The sequence below is a fragment of the Sphaerodactylus townsendi genome, linkage group LG16, assembly GCF_021028975.2.
Source record: "Sphaerodactylus townsendi isolate TG3544 linkage group LG16, MPM_Stown_v2.3, whole genome shotgun sequence".
Taxonomy (NCBI): Eukaryota; Metazoa; Chordata; class Lepidosauria; order Squamata; family Sphaerodactylidae; genus Sphaerodactylus; species Sphaerodactylus townsendi.
The window spans coordinates 32086191-32105590 of record NC_059440.1 but is presented as its reverse complement, the minus strand read 5'-3'; the positions used below and the strand labels follow the sequence as shown (position 1 = coordinate 32105590).

The 19400-nt window shown below is 45.6% G+C and overlaps 1 protein-coding gene across 1 annotated transcript in view; it reads right to left on the bottom strand.

Annotated features, from left to right (window-relative positions):
- Nucleotides 1–18358, bottom strand: part of CASZ1 (castor zinc finger 1) — a 205378-nt gene extending 187020 nt beyond the window's left edge. Inside the window, exon 1 of the mRNA XM_048518932.1 lies at nucleotides 18229–18358. The gene's annotated coding sequence lies outside the window, so the exon portion shown is untranslated. The remainder of the gene's footprint in view (nucleotides 1–18228) is intronic.
- Nucleotides 18359–19400: the final 1042 nt, after the last annotated feature.

Here is a 19400-nt window from a genome sequence, read left to right as displayed (position 1 = left end):
AGGTGCGCTAATTATTTAATGCTACTTTGAAAGGCGCTGAACGGACTCTTGGATCTGCAATTTCCTCTTATCGGCAAAGCAGGGGAGCGGGGCTGCAGGACTGCACACGCTGCAGAAGCCAGGGGAAGAGAGAAGGAAGTCCTTTGCAATCTGCAAGATGCCACAGCTATAGAGGCAACTGCCCTATTAAGCCTCAGAGGAAGGCAGAGAGGAAGCAAATAGGATTCTGATTATCTATAAAGGCTGGAACAGGGAAAAGAGGAGAGAGAGAGGACTGCCCAAACCTCAAGGAGTTCAATGCTGGTGTGTTTGTCACCTGCCCCCTCCAACCCCCCTTTCCAAGGCATGCCACCCCTCCTTGAGGAATTCACTGCCATGGCGTCAGGTGATGGTCACGAACATGGGTCGCTTCAAAAGAAAATTAGACAAATTGATGCCATAGACATTCAACAATAGGTGTTAGCCATAATGGCAAAATTGAACTTCCAAGTTCAGAGACAGTATACCTCTGAATACCAGTTGCCCACAGGCAACTTTAGTTTCTAGAATTCATCTTTATTATTAACCTTTCTTCTATCTTGGGCAACTTGCCCGTCTCTGTTTACTCTCTTCTCCTCTTCCTATTGACCATTTATCTTGTTCTTCTTCCATGCAGCTGAATGTGACATGTTTGGTTCTCCCCTCCCCCATTTAATGCTCACAACAACCCTGTGAATCAGGTTACTCAGAGGAAGACAGTGTGGTGCAGTGGTTAGAGCACTGGATTAGAACCATGGAAACCTAAATTCAACTCCGCACCCTGCTGCAATGCTTGCTGAGATATCTTGGACCAGTCACATTCTCTCAGCTTAACCTACATCACAAGATTGTCAGGAGGATACAACAGGAAAGAGAGAACTATGCAAGCCACCCTGAGCTCATTGGAGTTGGGGATAAAAATGGTTTCTGAGGGTAGCCATATTGGTTTGCAGTGGAAGAGCTAGATTCAAGACCAGTCTTAAAGTCCAACAAGATTTTCAGGGTATCTGCTTTTAACCCTAAGACTTACAGCTCCCTATATGGGATAAAAAGTAATAGATAGATAGCCTTCTAAGCCAGGTAAGAATTTGACCCTAAGTTTTCCAAATGAAGTCCTACGTGGCAATGATTCCATGCCCCATTGTTTCTGCACACTCTTCGCTAATGAGCCAGGTCTCACCAGACCTGCCTCCCAAGTATTCAGTTGAGTGTATTACATGAGTTAGTTTCCTGTAGTCCCTAAGCCCCAACTCAGTCTTTTCTGTCTAATGGAGACATGGACTAGGTCACATTTATTTCTTGTGTAGCACATGGTACATTCTTGGCCATAGCTTTAGAACAAATGTCATAACGACAAGACAGGTGATTTATTTCCCCATACCCAACAAGGGAACGCCAAAGTCTTCCTGTCTCTACATATGGAGAAAAATACTGTTTCTCTGAACAGTAGTTACCATGTTGATTTAAATAAGTAGGAATATAAAGAAGGATGAATGACATCTACTACTGAAGAATGCCACTTCAAGTAGCAGTGCGAGTCGTTTCTGATTTCACAAGATCGTTCATCAAACAGGATCGTCCTTCCATTCCTGAACCCACTCACCCACCTTCTGGCTGTCTCTTATTTCAGACATTATAGTAAGCGTTTCTGGCTGCAAGCACCCAAGACACTGGAGCATCTCGTCGGAAGCCCATCTCCTATTAGGATCCTGCTAATACGCAAAAGCTATTTAGCCTCCTCTGCTCCAAAGGAATCTTTGTTCCTTTACCTCTCTCCCCGACCCCCTTGGGGGAACGCTAGCAAGAATGGGGTGGATTGGAGGAAGAACAGAGAGGGAAGAACAGCAACAGGAACAGAGTTGAGCCATTTCAATTATTCATATGCCAGATGGATTCTTTTCCTGCCTTTTTTGCTTTTAAAATAATGTGTCTGTGACACACACACACACGTATTTTCCTGAAAAATAAACGTAAAGAGAGAAAGATAGAAACCCAAAGGTTCCTCCAAATTTTGACCATGAGAAGAAACTGTCGAGATCCATGCAATTTCCCTGGTGAGCACAGATGTAGCTGGTTGCTTATTTCCTACATTCAGAATTGTGAGAGAGTGAATGGAAAAAGGGAGAGAGGGAAAGATGGGGGGGGGGAGAAGCAGAAGAGGGCTTTGACCTTCTGTGAAGGATATAAAAAATCCACCAGCCTCAGGGGACACCCAACTATCTAGCATATTGCTGTTAAAATGTCTGCAAAATTTAATACTCTTGGCATGCCATCTAATCAGTCCTTGGAAACCAGGAAGGTTTTTTTTCCCCTTCTCCCCCCTCCCTCCTGTTCTCTGACTGCTTCAGACCTCCAGCTTTGGAGTTGGGTTAATTCCCCCCCTCCACCCCCACCTCACCAGATGACAAACTTTGTTCATGTGGGTTATTTAAATTTGAAAGGGGGGGTGGGTGGGAGACAGCTGTTCCTTGTGCTTTGAAAAAGGGGGAAAAAAGTTCGCAAAGACTCCTTTACTCCGCTGAGCTGCTGTCTGATTGAATGGAGGCCTACAAGATGCTGGGGAAGTCTGCCAGGCAGATGTGGGGAAGCGCATTTGCACGTGAACTCAAAATATACAGGGAAAACCTCGGAGTTGACAATATAGAAGCTGCGGTGATGGATCAAAAGTCAATCTAGATCACCACTCTCTGACAGTTACCACGTAATTAACTCTGGGTGCTCAGAAGTAGGAAGCATGGGCTCCTTCCTGCTTGCCCCCCAGTGTTTGGCAGTAGGGATTACAACCAACAAACACAGAGAGGCTATTCCTATCACAGATAATAGCCATAGAGAACCCCATCCACAAGTTGGTCATATAGCGGAGATGAGTTCCATACTTTGATTGCACTGTGAATGTAGTTTCTAGTTTCTTCCCCCAAGCAAATTTGATGGAAAGATTTTTAATCCTACAGTTTCACAGAAACAGAATGATTTCTGCGGCCATCATGCTTATATTAGTGCCAGAACACAGCAAGAGTGTGGCATGGCGGCGAGAGTGTTCAGCTTAGAAATGGGAGGGTCAAATCTTCAGTTTACCAGGTGGCTTTAGGCAAACCACTGGCCTACCAGGCAGATTTGTAGCAAGGCTATTAAAAAGTTGCTTTGAATTCTCTGGAAGAAGGATGGCACGCAAACATTCAACAAACAACAAGGAGGGATGTGTGGATAGAAATCTCCCACCCCTTTTCACTGCCAGGGGACCCACATCCAGAATTTCATCCCTGCTTAATTCTGTTTCTATGCTACAGGTGTTTGAGCAATTTGGAATATGTTGGCACAAGAAGGACGCAGTAAGATGGCAAAACCTTGAGAACAGAAGCTGTTGTTTTCATGATGTCAGATTCTGCACCAGTTACATATTTGCAATGCTATGAAAATGCAACTATTTCTACCTAGGGTTGCTGCAGGTGCACATTCCCAGACCTGGAATGCATTGCTCTGCATGCAACTGATGGTTACCACCCCCACACTTGTACATGCATGTGGGGCATCCACAACCGTGGGCATGCACTGGACGAGAGAAGGCTGGGGATAAGGCAGAAGAAAAAACTAATTGGAGGTGGGAGACGAGAAGGTGCTTCTTCTCTGACAATCCTTATTGAATCAGACAGCTGCCTCAGCTACGGCAGGGCATGAAAGGAAACAGCTCCCCAGAGACACCTCCCCCCCCCCCCCACAACATGTGTTGCCTTTTTGTGTGTGTGTCGTGAGAGCTAGGCTTAGAGAACAGGGTTGAACGTTTCCCAAATTGTGGCTCCAACTCCAACTGTGAACCATTGTGTAGTACCCCCGCCCAGTGTGCTAGGTGCAGTACTGAATATTGAAATGGCATGAGCATGTACACTCATACTCCAGCCAGAACATCTCAGGATCTCAGGTCAGACTTTCTCTGTGTGTGTGTCTCTCTCTCTCACACAGCTGCAAACCAAGCCTATAAGTATTCTGCCCATCTGCCCAACCATGTCATTTAGACTGTGAGTTCTTTAGGCAAGGCTGTTTCTTATTGCCTATTTCATTCTGTAAAACACCAAGGAGACTGAGATGGCACTGTATACACAAGCAAACACTGTATACCCTGCTATGGCATCTCAACCATCTTTAGCAGTTGTCAAGTTTCTAGCCCTTATGAAGGAAGTACGTGAGCAATGCTTGGTAAAGCTCAGAAGGGAGGGGGCGTAGGGAAATGTAGGATTTCGAGCAGCCAGGAAGTGAGGTGGCAGAGCCTTTGGGGATCCCACAAATGTAGCACAAAGGTTTTCTCAGGTTGCTGCCCCCTTCCTACTGATGGCCAGAGGCACTCCACCTTTGAGCATGGAGGCTTCAATTATCTGGCATGATTAGCAGCCATCAAGAGACCTCTGCTTTTTTATTTCTTTAGTTACCTTCTACCAAATACAATCTCCCAAGCCACTGGAGAGGTGTGTAGCTGAGTGGCTATGAAATCATAAAGTCCTTAGCACCTCCAGTTAAAGGGTCACATATAACCTGTTGAGGAAATCTCTCATCTGCTCAATATCTCAGAGAGCCACTGCAAATTAGAGTGGATTACATCAAGCTAGAAGAGTTAAGGCAGCTTCAAACATTCACCACACTCCACAAAGCAGATGGAAAGACCACGGTACGACGGGTTTGATGGAGTGAAAGGAAAGAGGAAGCCAAGAATATAGCCAGCCCAAGACCGATCATACAGTTATGGGGAGAGCTGGGAACTCATCTCTGGAACCATCCCAGTTCCACCGAAACTCCATGCAAAAGTTAATTGCAGAGGAATCCAATAAAAGTAGAAAACCCTATAGGGTGTAAACTGCTCAAAGTCTTTAATTATGCCTAGAAAAAAAATGTATAGACATATACACAATGTTGTTACAGAGAGAAGGAAAAGGAACCAGAGTGGACTTCCTTGAGCTATCTTTCTTGCTTAAAAACTGCAACTCAGCTCCACCCCCACCCCCCGCCCAAACCTGCAACTTGCATACGTTACACCACACTGATTCTAAAATTCTACTTCTATGAAATTCCACACATTGTACAGCAGAGGAATTACAGGTAGCCTTGACCCTCAAGTACAGCTCAGCTAGTCTGAGAAGCCTCTGAGTGCTACCTAATTTTTAAGCAGTCCCTTATGAAGCACCACTAAAGTCCTCAACGAACTGGCACTAATTGCTGCACATATTCTGTTCAAAACATCACCTCATGCATTAGACAGCTCAGGACAAAGTGTAGTCAGCAATCTTAAATTATTGTGAAATTTAGAAATGGGCACAGATTTTAATCTGCTAAGAACCGTAGCTTTCCTTTTTTAAAAAAAAATAAAGTTTCTAGTTCTTAAGGCGGTGATGGCAAACCTTTTTGAGACCGAGTGCCCAAATAGCAACCCCAAACCCACGTAACGCGTGCCAACATGGCAATTTAACCTGAATACTGAGGTTTTAGTTTAGAAAAAATGGTTGGCTCCGAGGCACGCGTTACTCAGGAATAAGCTTGGTGAAGCAACCAAAGCAGCACTTTGAACGGGTCGTGCCCATTGGCCCAGGCCACCCTGTGTGTGTGGGTGTGTGTGGGTGTGTGTGGGTGTGTGTGTGTGATTTTCCGCCCCCCACATGACGAACTCTGTGCACGTGTGCCCACAGAGAGGGCTTTGAGTGCCACCTCTGGCACGCGTGCCATAGGTTCGCCACCACTGTCTTAAGGACTGTCACAATAGATCTGAAAAAAAGTACAGGGAATATCTGGTGAAGATAATACTGCCTGTTATCTGGGACAGGGGAAGAAAACATGCACAATATTCCTTGTGACAGAACCAGTTCCAGATATGGAATGGTTGGGCACCTGCTGAGGCTCACAGCCTGACACAGGGCCCAACTCCACCTGAAGATGCTGAGTTAATTTCCCACTTGCTGGTGAGAGAACTGACATGAGGCAGCTGAGGAAGCAGAGCTCGGGAGAACTGGGCTCTGCTGCCTCCTCCAGGCCCCCTTCGCAATCAGCCCCTGCAGAATTACAGGGACGCCTCCTAGTCCCACGGGCGCTGATGGGGCAAAAAACTGTCCTTTTCAGTGTAGCCACAGGGAGAGCAAAGAAAGTAAGACTGAGGTCATATGGGGGGGCGGGGCGGGGGGCAGAAACAGGAGAATAGAGACATGCTTTAATCATTTGACGGCTCACGGTCAAATGTGTGCACACTCTCCACTGAGAAAACTTTTGAATGGTTATGGGGAGATGGGAATTTCTGGCTATTCCCTTCCAGCAGATCGTCTCACATACAAGTCAATGCGTGATGTTAGAAACAACAAGCAATGGACATGTGTGTGCCAACTGGTCTTAAGGTTCTCGTTCCAGAAGCATCAAACATAGGGAAATTCAAGCCACTTAAGCAACGGTTATCAATTTGGGATGCATCTTTAAGCCCATTTCACCCAGGAGGAAAATATTTGACAGGACCCACTGTGGTCTCTCAAGAAGAGCTGATTTGCAGACTTTCAGCTTAAATCTTCTGCTTACACAGTAGACGCGAAGGATAAGGAGTTTCTCAAATGAGGGGGTTGGCACCTGAGCCAATTCCCCTCATAACCAAGCCCGCCTGTTCTTTCTCTCCCAGGTAGAACTCTAAAGCTCAAGACCTGATCGCCAGCTTAGTGAGAAATGGTGTTAGAGAAAGAACAAGGCAGAAGGGGAGTGAAAGATATGAAGAGTGGGGCAGAGGGTAAACAGAGCCATTTTACGCAAAGAGAAATGGACAGGAAAATATTTCAGTGGGCCATAAATTTGGATTTCTAATTACTTCCTAGTGTTTTTCAGCACTCCTCAGTCAAGTTTGATTAAAATTCCTTTCTGAAAAGGAGTTGGCGTGGGTGATGTCAAGTCAAGGAGCAAGTGCCATGAAAGCCGCAGTATTGGAGAAGGTAGATGAAAGATGCAGAAATGGAGCCTGAGACATGATCGCAAGGCCAGAGTTTCACTGGATCTGGCCTGAACAGCAACTTGTGCTCCAACTGCCAGAAAAGGAAGACATAAAACGAGAGAGTGCCTGTGTGGTCAAAGGCCCTTTTTGCCGCTGCTTTGTTCCTTTGTAAACAATGCAAATAATAATAATAATAATAATAATAATAATAATAATAATAATAATAATAATAATAATAATAATAATAATAATGAATCCGGGCTGTATTGTCGGCTTTCACGTGTTGAATACTGGTGGAGCTGGCACAGGTTTTCAGAAAGATACTCCTGGCGTTTTGCACTTGCCTGCATCTGTGGCTGGCATCTTCAGGGGATCTTCAGAGATGCCAGCCACAGATGCAGGCGAAACGTCAGGAGAGAATGTAACTGTGAACACGCAACCGCTACAGCCTGAAGGCTCACAGCACAACAATAAATGAATATGTTCAGGACAGGGCAGGGGTGGGGAGGAGGACTCTGCAGGCTTCCCATTGTGTTTAAAAAGCCAACAACTTTAATCCTTCTTAGCAGCCTGCAGTTCTCAAAGGTACTCGGCTTAAGAGGGCAAAATGCCGGCAACTCCCCCCCCCCCACCCCTTCATCTCACTTGCTGCCACTCCCTGCCCGTGCAATCCAGTCAACAAATGCCAATCCAATACTGCCCCCCACCCCCCAAAAAAACAAAGCATAAATTTGTTATGACACGTTCAGACCCGCAGGCATCTGGAGATCAAAAGCCAGTAGCCACTGGGATCAGCAGCTGCATGAGGCTGGTCAGCTTCAGTGGAAGACTGCTGGTCTTCAGGATGTCTCTACGGGGGAGTTTGCCAGTCTCAAAGCAGAGCAGTTCCACTTGTGTGCTTGTTTGTGCCAGCTTGCCTTCCACTGATGGATCCTCTTATCACACATACCCAGATTCCCAAAGGACTTGCACGCTCCTCCCTACTGCTGTCTCACAGGCTCCTGGGCTCTTTTCTACCCCCCTTACCCTCTGTGATGAAACTGCTTAGTACTATTGGCCCACATAAGCTACTTCTGACTTCTAAGGTCTGGAGTAGAGGAAAGTCTTCTCCAACATCTACCTGAACTCCTCAGTTCTGGAGGTGCCCTGAGCTTTCCCTGTAAGCAAAAACAGATGCTCCATCCCTCAGCCAGAGGCCCTCTCCGCTTCTACTCTTCCTTTATGTCTTCTTCTTCCGTCCCAGGAACAGGCAGTCTTGTTCTAAGGAGCACTGGCTGTGCATGCCCCCTGCTGTCTTCCCACAGGTTTTCTCTCACACTAAGCCCCCTGCCCTTCAGTCTCTAGGGGCAAGCCTAAGGGGTTGAAACCGGCTGCCCCGACTGTTCCAAAGACCTCACGCGCTCACGCTGCTGCAGACTTCCTTCTTTATTAATATGCTATTTATCACCAGTGTTGGCTTTTAATACTGTTTTGGCTTAATGTCGTTAATGAAATATAAATACCCAGTGCTAATGATGTTGGTCAGGAGGCAGGACGGGCAATTGGCAAGATTGCAGGAAGGACGCCAAACCGCTTGAGCGTGTGTGTATGAGTGTGTGCGTGTGTGTTTGTGTGTGTGTGTGTGTAAGAAGACGCAAGGATGCTGCTAGAGGTCTTGGAAGCAAAAGATACCCTCCAGAAACATCTGCTGCCTATACCTCACCTTTCTCTCTTGAAAGGAGACTCAAAGGAACTTACAAGCTCATTTCCTTTCCATTTCCCACAACAGACACCTTGTGAGAGGTTGGTGGGGCTGAGAGAGTTCTGAAGAACTGTGACTGGCCCAAGGTCTCCCAGCAGGAATGTAGGAGTTCGGAAACACACCTGGTCTGCCAGATAAGACTCCACTGCTCACTTGGAGGAGTGGGGACTCAGATCCCATTCTCCAGATTGGAGTTCACCTGCTCTTAATCGCTACACCCCGCTGGTTTTCTACATCACGCTGGCTTAACTGGAGACTCTGTCCTATAGTCAGAAAGGCCTTCTGGCACTCGCTTCTCAGCACCACCTCGCTTGGTCGAAGCAGAAGTCTACACAGTGAATCTTGTGGGCAACCAGATGCCTCGGAGAAACTCCCAAGCAAAGCGCAATGGAGAAGGAGGCTTCTCCCAACCTACAACAGATGCTGCTTCAAGGACAGTCAGGTCCTATAGGGCAGTGGTTGCGAACCTTTGGCACTCCAGATGTTATGGACTACAATTCCCATCAGCCCCTGCCAGCATGGCCAATTGGCATACTGCCAGGGGCTGATGGGAATTGTAGTCCATAACATCTGGAGTGCCAAAGGTTCGCCACCACTGCTATAGGGAGTCAAGAGACCTAGTGTGGCAGACTGCCACTTGCACCCATGCTTGCCTATGCAGCTCCCAGGGGTAGCCTGTGGGCCAATCATCGTCTCTCATTCAAAGCTACCTCACAGGGAAGTGGTGAGGATAAAATGAGGTGATAACAACATCCTGAAGTGCTTGGTGAAAGGCCAGGCAACAAACGTGAAGTGTAAGTACTAAATACAAATGAAGGTGTCTTTTGATCCCGTGCAGCCTCCTCACACCCACACTTATCCCCGGACTCCCCCAAATCCCTCCGGTCTGTTAGTTTTCTTCTCTTATACCGTCCCTCTCCCTCCCAGGAGCTGTAAATCCCTTTCAGACTTTCCCCACCCCTGCCACGACCCTCTCCCTCCCGCCCCTCCTTCCCCAATGTCACCCCCAGAGCCTCCAGGGAGCACGGGACTCATTTGCTGGGGGTTTGGCCTGACTCATCTCAGCAGCTAATCCCTCGGGTGTCTCCTGTCAGATTATTAATTAGCTAAAGCGGATCGGCCCTGGAATAACATGCGGTGGGACCTCAGATAAAACAGGACAGCATGAGGCCGGGCGTGTGGCTGCTTAAAGAGACAGGAAAGCATTTCTCACACTTGCCTCCAGTCAGGGGTCAGAGGGATCGCCTCTCCCTGCTCCTTCTCTCGTTTACTCCAGAAATGCAGCACGTGGGTTTGTGTGACAGAGAAGACTCAAGCGCAAAGAGGGCTGGAAGGAGATAGAGTTTTCGAGGGGTTGCACCAGATCCATTTTTGAAGATGCACAGGATCAACTTTTGTTCGTTTCCCTGCCTCCAGACCAGCTCCCAAATCCTAGAGGTTTGTTCTCCCTTTGTCCTCTTCAACAAATGGACATTTGTTGCATTCTTCCAGGATTCAACCTCCCAATCTGCACGATTCAGTCCTGTGACTTGCTTTATGTCTCCTGAGCATACACAGAGTGTGTTTTCTTCACCACAAAGCCAACTCCCTCCTCCCTTTAACACATCAAGAGGCTGGGTTCTTGTTAAGCTTTCAAGGGCTCATTCCACGTATGCAGAATAATGCACTTTCAAACTGCTTTCAGTGCTCTTTGAAGCTGTGCAGAATAACAAAACCCACTTGCAAACAGTTGTGAAAGTGGTTTGAAAACGCATTATTTTGCGTGTGCGGAAGGGGCCATAGAGGACTGGTTTCTAGCATCCCTTTAGGTTAACTCACAATACAATTCCTTCCTTAATTTTATTGTCCGTTGACACAACAGATCCACAGAGCCATACACTAACAAAACAGAACAGATTTCTTATTTTGTATTTGCTTTCTCTGATTGCTTTTATTAATCATAACTGTCCCCATAAGGCAATTAGAACTACAGCACTGGATCTGGTCAACTGACAAGTGAAATCTTCCAAAGGAAGGCTGTTATCCCTACTGAAAAACACAGGGGGCTCATTCTTAAAGCCAGCTTGCCATGGACCAGGGGCCCACAGTGTATAGCTGCAAAGTACCTGGACAGTTCTTGGCTAGCCTGATATCATCAGAACTTGGAAACTAAGCAAGGTCAGCTCTGGTTAGTACTTGGATGGGAGACCACCAAGGAAGTCTGGGGTTGCTATGCAGAGGTAGGCAATGGCAAACCACCTCTAAATGTCTGTAACTTTGAAAACACTATGGGGTTGCTATAAGTTGGCCGGAGCTTGACGGGATTTTCCACCACCACCATGCATCCAGTTATTGCAAGAACAGGTCCCAACACTTTCCTATCAAAGTCAAGAGAGCCCAAGAATAGGACTGAAGCGTGGGCATGTCAATAAACCCACCAGCTTTTCCCTACCTTCTTTTCAATTCCATCGGCAATACTTGTACATGATTTTTGTGAATCTTTAGAACGGGGTAACAAACATACAGGAAAGACAACAGTTGGACAAAAGATGGCAAATGAGCCATACAACAATGTCAGAGGGCATAAATGCTTAGCATCTCCCAAGTTGCAATAGCAGTGGAAGCAGGAGGTTCTGCAGCTATGCAGCGTCCCAAATACCACAGCATCTGGTCTGCAGGAAGATCAGCTCCAGGGTGATGGAGGTTGCTTCTGGGGATCAGATCCACCCCCACCACCCCCACACACACGCTCGCTTCCAATTTTGGATTGCTTCTGATTCAAACTGGCAAAGCTGAAATATTGCGTCACAATGGCACTAAACCTTCATTACCAGCTCTTAGCACAGATTACTTAGAAAAGGGGGAGTGTAAAGGGGGGGGCACTTTAATTGCTTTTCCCCATTAGCATTTCTGGAGAATAACACACTGATTAATTTGAAGAGGCACGTTCTGCCACCAAGACCACCATAACCCTATCCCCAAAGCACAGGACAAGCCAGTGAGACTTTCTCAGACACCATCATCCTTAATGAGAAAACACCTCAGGGTCCTTTTCTGGAGCTGAAAAGCAAGAACATTCTCAGAGAAGGAAGGGGGTCAGTTTTTGTGGGGGGACACAAGTAATGGGCTGGAGCAAGGATAGGGAAGAGAACCTAATTTCATTTCCAGAAAGTTCATAAAGGACGAAGAAGGACCAATTCTGAAGGGAAACAGATCAGTAATCACAAGAAATACTGACAGGCCAGTTGGGGATGCTTTAAATTTTCAACTTCTACCCCTGCTTATCAACTGTGGAACTCTTGCATGGTAGAGGATTCTGGGGGAAAAAATTGTGGCGCACACTTATGCCACTCAGGGCACTATCCTGGCCCATAGGACCTCATTTTTGGTCCACATGAGAAAAAGAGGTGCCCTCAAATTCATCCAGGCAAGCTGACATCCAGAATCATGTGTCCACTATGACCGATCTTCCTGTTGGGGAAACCCAGTACTCCATGGAACATAGTTTGAAAACCACTGCCTTAAATGTGTGTGTGTGAGCGCATATGTGTGCATGCATTTGTGCACAGACAGGGCCCAAGCAGGAGCAGATGGGAGAATGAATATACTTTGAAGAGGTCTGGGGTCCAGCCGAATACATAACTTCATTACCATCACACTGTTTTATTTCAGAAATGGAACAGACATTTCTTTTATGACTTATGAGATTGTATCATAGGATGGGTTTCTGCATGGAGGAGGGGCATATTACAAATTTGTACTTGATCCAGAAAAATGATGTGCTGCATATGTGAGCGTGTGAGTGATTCTAGCACTGACATGATCAGATAGACTGATATTCTACACCACAAAAATGGAAATCCTGCCTCTCCTTGTAGCCATTCTGTATTTCTCTAGAACAAAACAGGAGACTAAGGACAAGTTAAGCCAGAAGGCATAAGAAGCCCTCCATGTGAATCTTCACAGCTAATCCAGAAAGTCTACCAGATCAGAACAGCTGGGCTGATTTATTCCCATTTTCACTATGGCCAGATCTGCTAAAATTAAAGTTTTGGGATTCAGCCATCTTGACTGCAACCCCCAAATTAACTCATGCTGGAATGTTGCAGCGAAAGGAATACATAAAAACATCAAAGTTAGTCTTTCTGTGCTTTCATCATCAACTGACTTCTCAGAATTGCACTTTTATAGGTGTTACGTCCGGTAATATGTCTTGCACATTTCACTCTCAGAGGTCCAAACGATGGATGCTTTGAATAGTTAAAGCTAATTGGCAGAAACACTGAATGCATTTGTGTCTTTATAGCCAATCCTCACTTTGAATGCTGGTCTAAAATGTGCCTGTGCTTCAATGTCAAAAAGCTGCCCTGGTCTTTTGTGGGGGGGGGGGGGCATGGACTGTCCTAGTCTCAATGGACCAATGGTCAGTGTTCACCAGTCTGAACAAAGGGGGTCTGCCTATTTGAAGAAGGCCTGCTACTTAGGTACAGCTACCAACATTCTGTCACTCACTGGTTCAGGGGTAAAGTGTGTAAATAAGTTTAGACAGCATCAAGTTGATTTACATTTTATACTCTGAACTTGGGTGCAATGTCCAACAGCACCCCCAAAGATTTAAAAATGGCACAGTTGTGTCAATAGTTACAAACTGCAAGGAGATCTATGCAGTCCAATTGCCCTCTGGAAGTGATCATGGAACCCATTCTACAATTCATCATCAGAAGAGCAGCAAAGGAAAAAAGTTGGCTATGAGCAACTCTGCTTTCAGCAACTAAAGCTGATACCAGACCTATTGCATCACTGCAATTTAAGGTTCATCCTTGCCTTTTTGTTTTGCAATAACTCAAGCAAACATTCAATACACAGTCAAATAGGCATTAATGTCTGTGGGAAGGGCAGAATTTATAAATAAGGTTCCCGGAACACAGCTGGGTAGAACTGACACACAAGTTATGTGGCAAGAAAACTAGGACAGATACAGAATCTGGAAAAAACTGCAATGGCACAGCCTTGATTGGATTTTCTGAATCAAGATTCTAGTCCTTGTGGGCAGAATCGGGAGATTTTAGGACCCAACAAAGGCCTTGGGAAGTCTGCCTTTGTCAAACTCTCTGGTTGTTTTGCACACTAATCCTAGGTCTGTGAGGGCTGGCGAATTAATTAAAAGAAACACACTCTTTGAATTCTCAGAGGCATTCATACCTCCTCGATATAAAACCTAACCATAGCAGTGAATCCAAGACCATAAGAAGGATCCTGCTCTCAATGAACTACCATTGGAGAGTCTGTCCTCCTCCATGGTTCAAGAAGTCTTGAGACTGGGACACAGAGACCAGACATTGCAGGGTCTCAATGAATACACTGTCATCTCTCTCTTTTCCCTCCCTCTGTTCAGCTCTCTGCAGCCGTCAACCAAACATCTGATCGAAGGCCTGGGGGAGGGAGTTTAGAACTGTCCAGTCTGGTTATGAGTGAAGGTCACTGATCCAACGCAGACTAGGGATGTGGAAAAACAGGGGAGAGGAAATAAAAAAATAAAAAGGCTGGGGCAGCGGAAGAGGGAGGGAGACACACACACACACACACACACACACACAGAGTGCTCACAGCAAGGAACAAAGAAATGGCTGGACTGCAGTTTCACACTCCAAGACCCAAGGGCTGCTGTCAGCCCCGTCCTTCATGCTCACATCTTGTCACACTAGAGGTCAGGTCTCGCAAGCGTTCCTGGAGAGCTGAGCTGATCCATATGGCAGGCAATATGTTAACAATATGGATCGGTGGAAGGCTGGGGCCTGAGCAGATGGATGCGACAACCCAGAGCTCAGGCCAGAGAATCTTTCAGGGGATCCTTCTTTGCAGACACATTTTTTAAAAATGAAACTATGAAGCTCAAGTGGCCAGAAGCAAAAGCACTTCACCCACCCATGATGCTTCCTTCTACTGAATCAGACCCTTGGTCCACCGGGGTCAGTCTGGTCTACTGAGATTTGCCATGCCTCTCCAGGATCTCATTTAGAGGGATCTCAGCTAGCCCACCACCTGATCCTTTTAACTAGAGATGTTATGTAAGGGAGGGGAGTGAGTGAGGGGTGGCATGCAAGGGAGGGGAGGGGGCCTGGCATCTGAACCTGGCCCACCCACCCTAGTGGAGGGAGGGAGAGGGGAGAAAGGGGTGACATGCAAGGGAAGGGGAGGGAGGGGTGGCATGCAAGGGAGGGGAGGGATGAGTGGCATGCAAGGGAGGGAAGGGGGCCAGGCATCTGGACCTGGCCCACCCACCCTAGTGGAGGGAGGGAGAGGGGAGGGAGGGGTGGCATACAAGGGGAGGAGGGGTGGCATGCAAGGGGGGGAAGGGGAGGGGATTGAACCTGGGACATTTTTCCTGACAAACAGATGCTCTGCCACTAAGCGATGGCCCCTTCACTTGGTGGGTAACAAGGCAGCCCTTTTCATATGCTCAGTAACATGGCACATACAGCCGTCATGACCAGCAGGCTGTGGGTGTGAGAGAACAAGCAGGTAAAGCCAACCTGCACTCAGCAGTGCTTGGAGAGGGCATTTCAATCATTAAAGGCCCTTCTTCTTCGAATCCTTACAACAGCCCTGCATCAGTGTTATTACCCCCATTCGGCAGATGGAAGAGCTGCTCAGGAAACTGGCTTGGCTAAGTCCGGAGGGTAAGTGCATGGCTGAACTGAGACCTGAACCAAAAGAATTTCCAGCTCACATATCTCAGGTAATCACAGCTACTAGGAAAGAGCACAGGGAATTGTTGTGGACCCCAGAATAGTTACTTCCTATCTGAACTCTCAATCCATACGCGAAATTCTGTTCAATCACTTGGGCTGTGCTACAGGATAAGCAGTGGTAAATTAATCAGATGATATGAAAGTTATCCCCCGAATGGACTCTTTGTTTTTCTCTGCTTCTCGTCTGCTGGGACACAAACATCCCTGGATGAGCTGACAAAACCAATCTCCCTCCCCAGGTTGAAGAACATTTACCATCAAGAGAGACGAAGATCATGGAGGTATACATGTTGCCCATTCAGGCGCCCCATTAACAGCTAGGAGGTTCAATTGCTACAAACAAAATCTCAGCATCTGCATACCATTTGCTAAGAACAAAGTGTCTGGGGAGGTCTCCTTTCTCTCTCACCTTCGTTCCCCAGCCACTCAGTGCTTTCACCAAGCAGTCCCATTCATCTGCTGTCCAAGGTGATGAGATCCTGCAAGAAGACTGCCCTACATGCCAACTGAACATTAGAATCAGCTCAGTCAAGATATTTATACTGAGAGTTTTTCTACATGCTTTGGAGCTCAGTGAACAGACTGGAATCTATGGCTTGGGCAAAAGGACCAATTACATACTATACCCTGTTCCACAGAAAGATGATAGTACAATCAGTAGAGGTGCAGCGGTGAGAAAATTGTACACTTCCTCATGAGAATACAGTCCCAAAAAAATATGAGAACTACTATTAATTTCTATGTGCTGCCTTTGTAAAAATCATTATTTTGTGCATTACTGAACATGGTACTTTGATACAAGAGCATTTATACTTCGTTGAACAACTTGCAAGGGATGCTGGTGGGGGGGGGGGGGAGGGAGCAGGGCTAGGTAGGCACTAGGACCCAGGCAGAGCATTCTACAACAAAGAAAATCCAGCACGCTTTGTTCTGTGGCAGAGAAATATACAACCCTACTATCATCTTTCTGTGGAACAAAGTATAGAATGATCTACAGCATAGCTGGAGTGCTCAGCAGAACTCAGAAGAGCTCCTCCTTTGATTTTTCGCAGCCAGCATGGAAGAACAGCTTGCCTGAAGAATTTTCCACTTTGCTCAAGAGATTGGAAGACAAGAAGCGATAAATTCAATATGGCACTTCTTTATTGACAGCAAAAACCCCTCTTACAACAAACCAGTAGTGATAAAGATGTCTGATCCCATCAGATCTCAGAAGTTAAGCATGGTCAGACCTGGTTAGTATTTGGATGGGAGACCACCCAGGAAGTCCAAGGTTACTATGTAAAAGGCAGGAAATGGTAAACTATCTCTGAACCTCTCCTGTCTTGAAAATCCTACAGGGTCACCATCAATTAGTTGTGTGTGTGTGTGTGTGTGTGTGTGTGTGTGTGTGTGTGTGTGTGTATAGTGACATATATAAAGATAGCAATAAGAATAAGATAAATATATAAAAGGTAGCAACATATATAAAGATAGCAATAAGAATCCCCTTGCTATACCAGAGTAAGGGCTTATTATGCCATAGGTGTCAAACTCGCGGCCCTCCAGATGTTACAGACTACAGTTCCCATCATCCCCTGCCAGCATCATGCTTCTAACAGCCAATCAAATGCTGATGGGTAGCCACAACATCATCTCTGTTTGTTCCAAACATCTGGCCTACAGTCAGAAATGCAGCACCTGTGTACGTGGAGGATTCATTAACCATCATAACTAGTAACTGCTCCTATACCTATACTCTCTGAACGTGTCCTAAAGGTCATCTTAGATAAAGGACATCATACATCTTGTGCAGATGGATTCTGCAAGTTAATTACACATTGTGTAAAGAGGAAGTGCTTCCTTTTTATCAGTCACGTGACTGATGGGAACCTTGAGCAAGAAACGACTGCCAAAGTGCTAAAGATGTTGCTTCACGCATGGATTAGCAGGAAGCAACAGACCACTTTCACTCTCACCTGAAAAGTGAATGAAGCTGCTTGATTGACAGGGGATTGAGGGTAAAACCCAAATGGAACTTTGATGCCAGCTTGAGAAAGTTTAAAAGTGAAGGCTATGGAACAAACCCTCAGCAACAGCTACAGGTACATAACTAAACAAATTTAATCATCATGGCTTCTACATCCTTTCCCCAAGAACTCCAGATACTGTAGTTTGGTAAGAAAGTTAAGGATCTAAAGGAAAATATTATCTGCATTATCACAAAACTACAGTTCCCAGAGTCATGATATTTAACTTGGTTTAAATAGGGGCCAAACTGGAAGTGCTCAGCTGCTACTATAAACATCCCCTGCCCATCTCCGTCACGCATCTTTTCCACAATGTCTAGCAGAACTTCTCTATGCTCTGCATGTATTATTCTGTGTTTGCCTGAACCAGTAGGCAAAGATATAGGGAGTAGAATAAAGCTGGATAGGATATATGTAAGTGTCACTCTGTTTACTCTGCAAGAGGGACTAGATGCGTGTTACGGTTTTCAGTGACAACAATGTGTTTAACACCATATTTAGTTTGTTTCTTGGTGACTGCAGGAGTGGCTGCAGCTCAACATTTCAGAGAAATGCAAACTTTCTTCCCTTGGAAAAAAATTCAAGTTGCTTACAAGATGCTACTCATGCATAATGAGTGGACTTTTTTGCACTCAAGACAACTTATTTATTTGTGTTGGGTAACAAGATTTCTAGCTTGAGCTTGACTTGTGACTTAAGGTGGGGAAGGGATATGTTTGGACCCCAAAACAGAACTCATCAAAGCTATCCAGACCACAAAGAATGGCCATAAGAAAACCAGGCTGGTACCTTATATCCAGAGATTGCTGGATCTGAAGTCCATTCCAAACCACACTTTAAGGAGAAGTGTCAGGACGTACTGCTCCTCACAAGACACAGCCAGAGTCAATAGGTTCCCTATAATTGGTGATGTCTCTTTGCCCTGAGAGAAAAAAAAACCCCCAAAATGATTATTTTGATTTGATTGGTTAGATTTAAGAAGCCACCCCTCCCCTTCTGGGCTTGGGATCGCTCATAACATATATAAACATTTAAAGTGTCTAGTAAAACAACCAACACAGTATAAGAAAATATCGAATAATAAAGTATAAGGAAATATCTAACAAGGAAATATAATAAACATCTAATAATAAACATCTAAAATATAATAAAATCCAAGTGGTGTATTAAATTCTAATTCAGAAAAAAATTAAATAAATACACCCAACAGTGTATTTATTTGGGGGATGTACCAGGAGAGATGGTTCCGCAAATATGCTGGTCTTAGACCATTTAGGACTTTGAATGGTAGTACAAAAACCTTGAATCTTATTTGGTGCTCCACCCGAAGCCAGGGCAGCTAGCGAAACACAGGTTGACTATGCATCCACTACGAAGACCCTGCAAGTCTCACTACCGCATTCTGGATGAACTGGACAACTTTTTCCAGATTGGGCCTCCCTACCATCTTCCAGAAAATGCCCACTTCTGGATTCACGTTGGCGCCTAAGTCCCAAAGGCTAATTACGACATGTGGAGGCAATTATACCATGCAGTAGAAACAATACAGAACTCCAGTGGTATAAACAAAAAAACCTGATGTGATTGCTCCAGAGATAAAAGGCGTGGAATAAAGAGGTGGAATTATCTGCTATAGCATGTGGCAAGAGTCTGTGGTCTCTTTTAGCTGTGAGATCTAAATTGAAACTCCATGTACAGAAGCTATATAGCTCTAAATACCAGAAACAAATAAAGGCTTCATGTCCTTCACATGAGATATGTGGCACTGCTACAAACAAAATCTTGAGTTACAGGAGGGCTCCCCAACCTTTTTCAGCCCAGTGAGCCCCTTTAGAATTTTGACAGGGTGGTGGGAGTAGCCACAAAATGGCTACAGTGCTGTGGTGGCAGCTCCTGCCAAAATAATATTTTTTTAAAAAATCTTAATAGCCAATCAAATCTCCTCTATTCAAAAGCCTCAT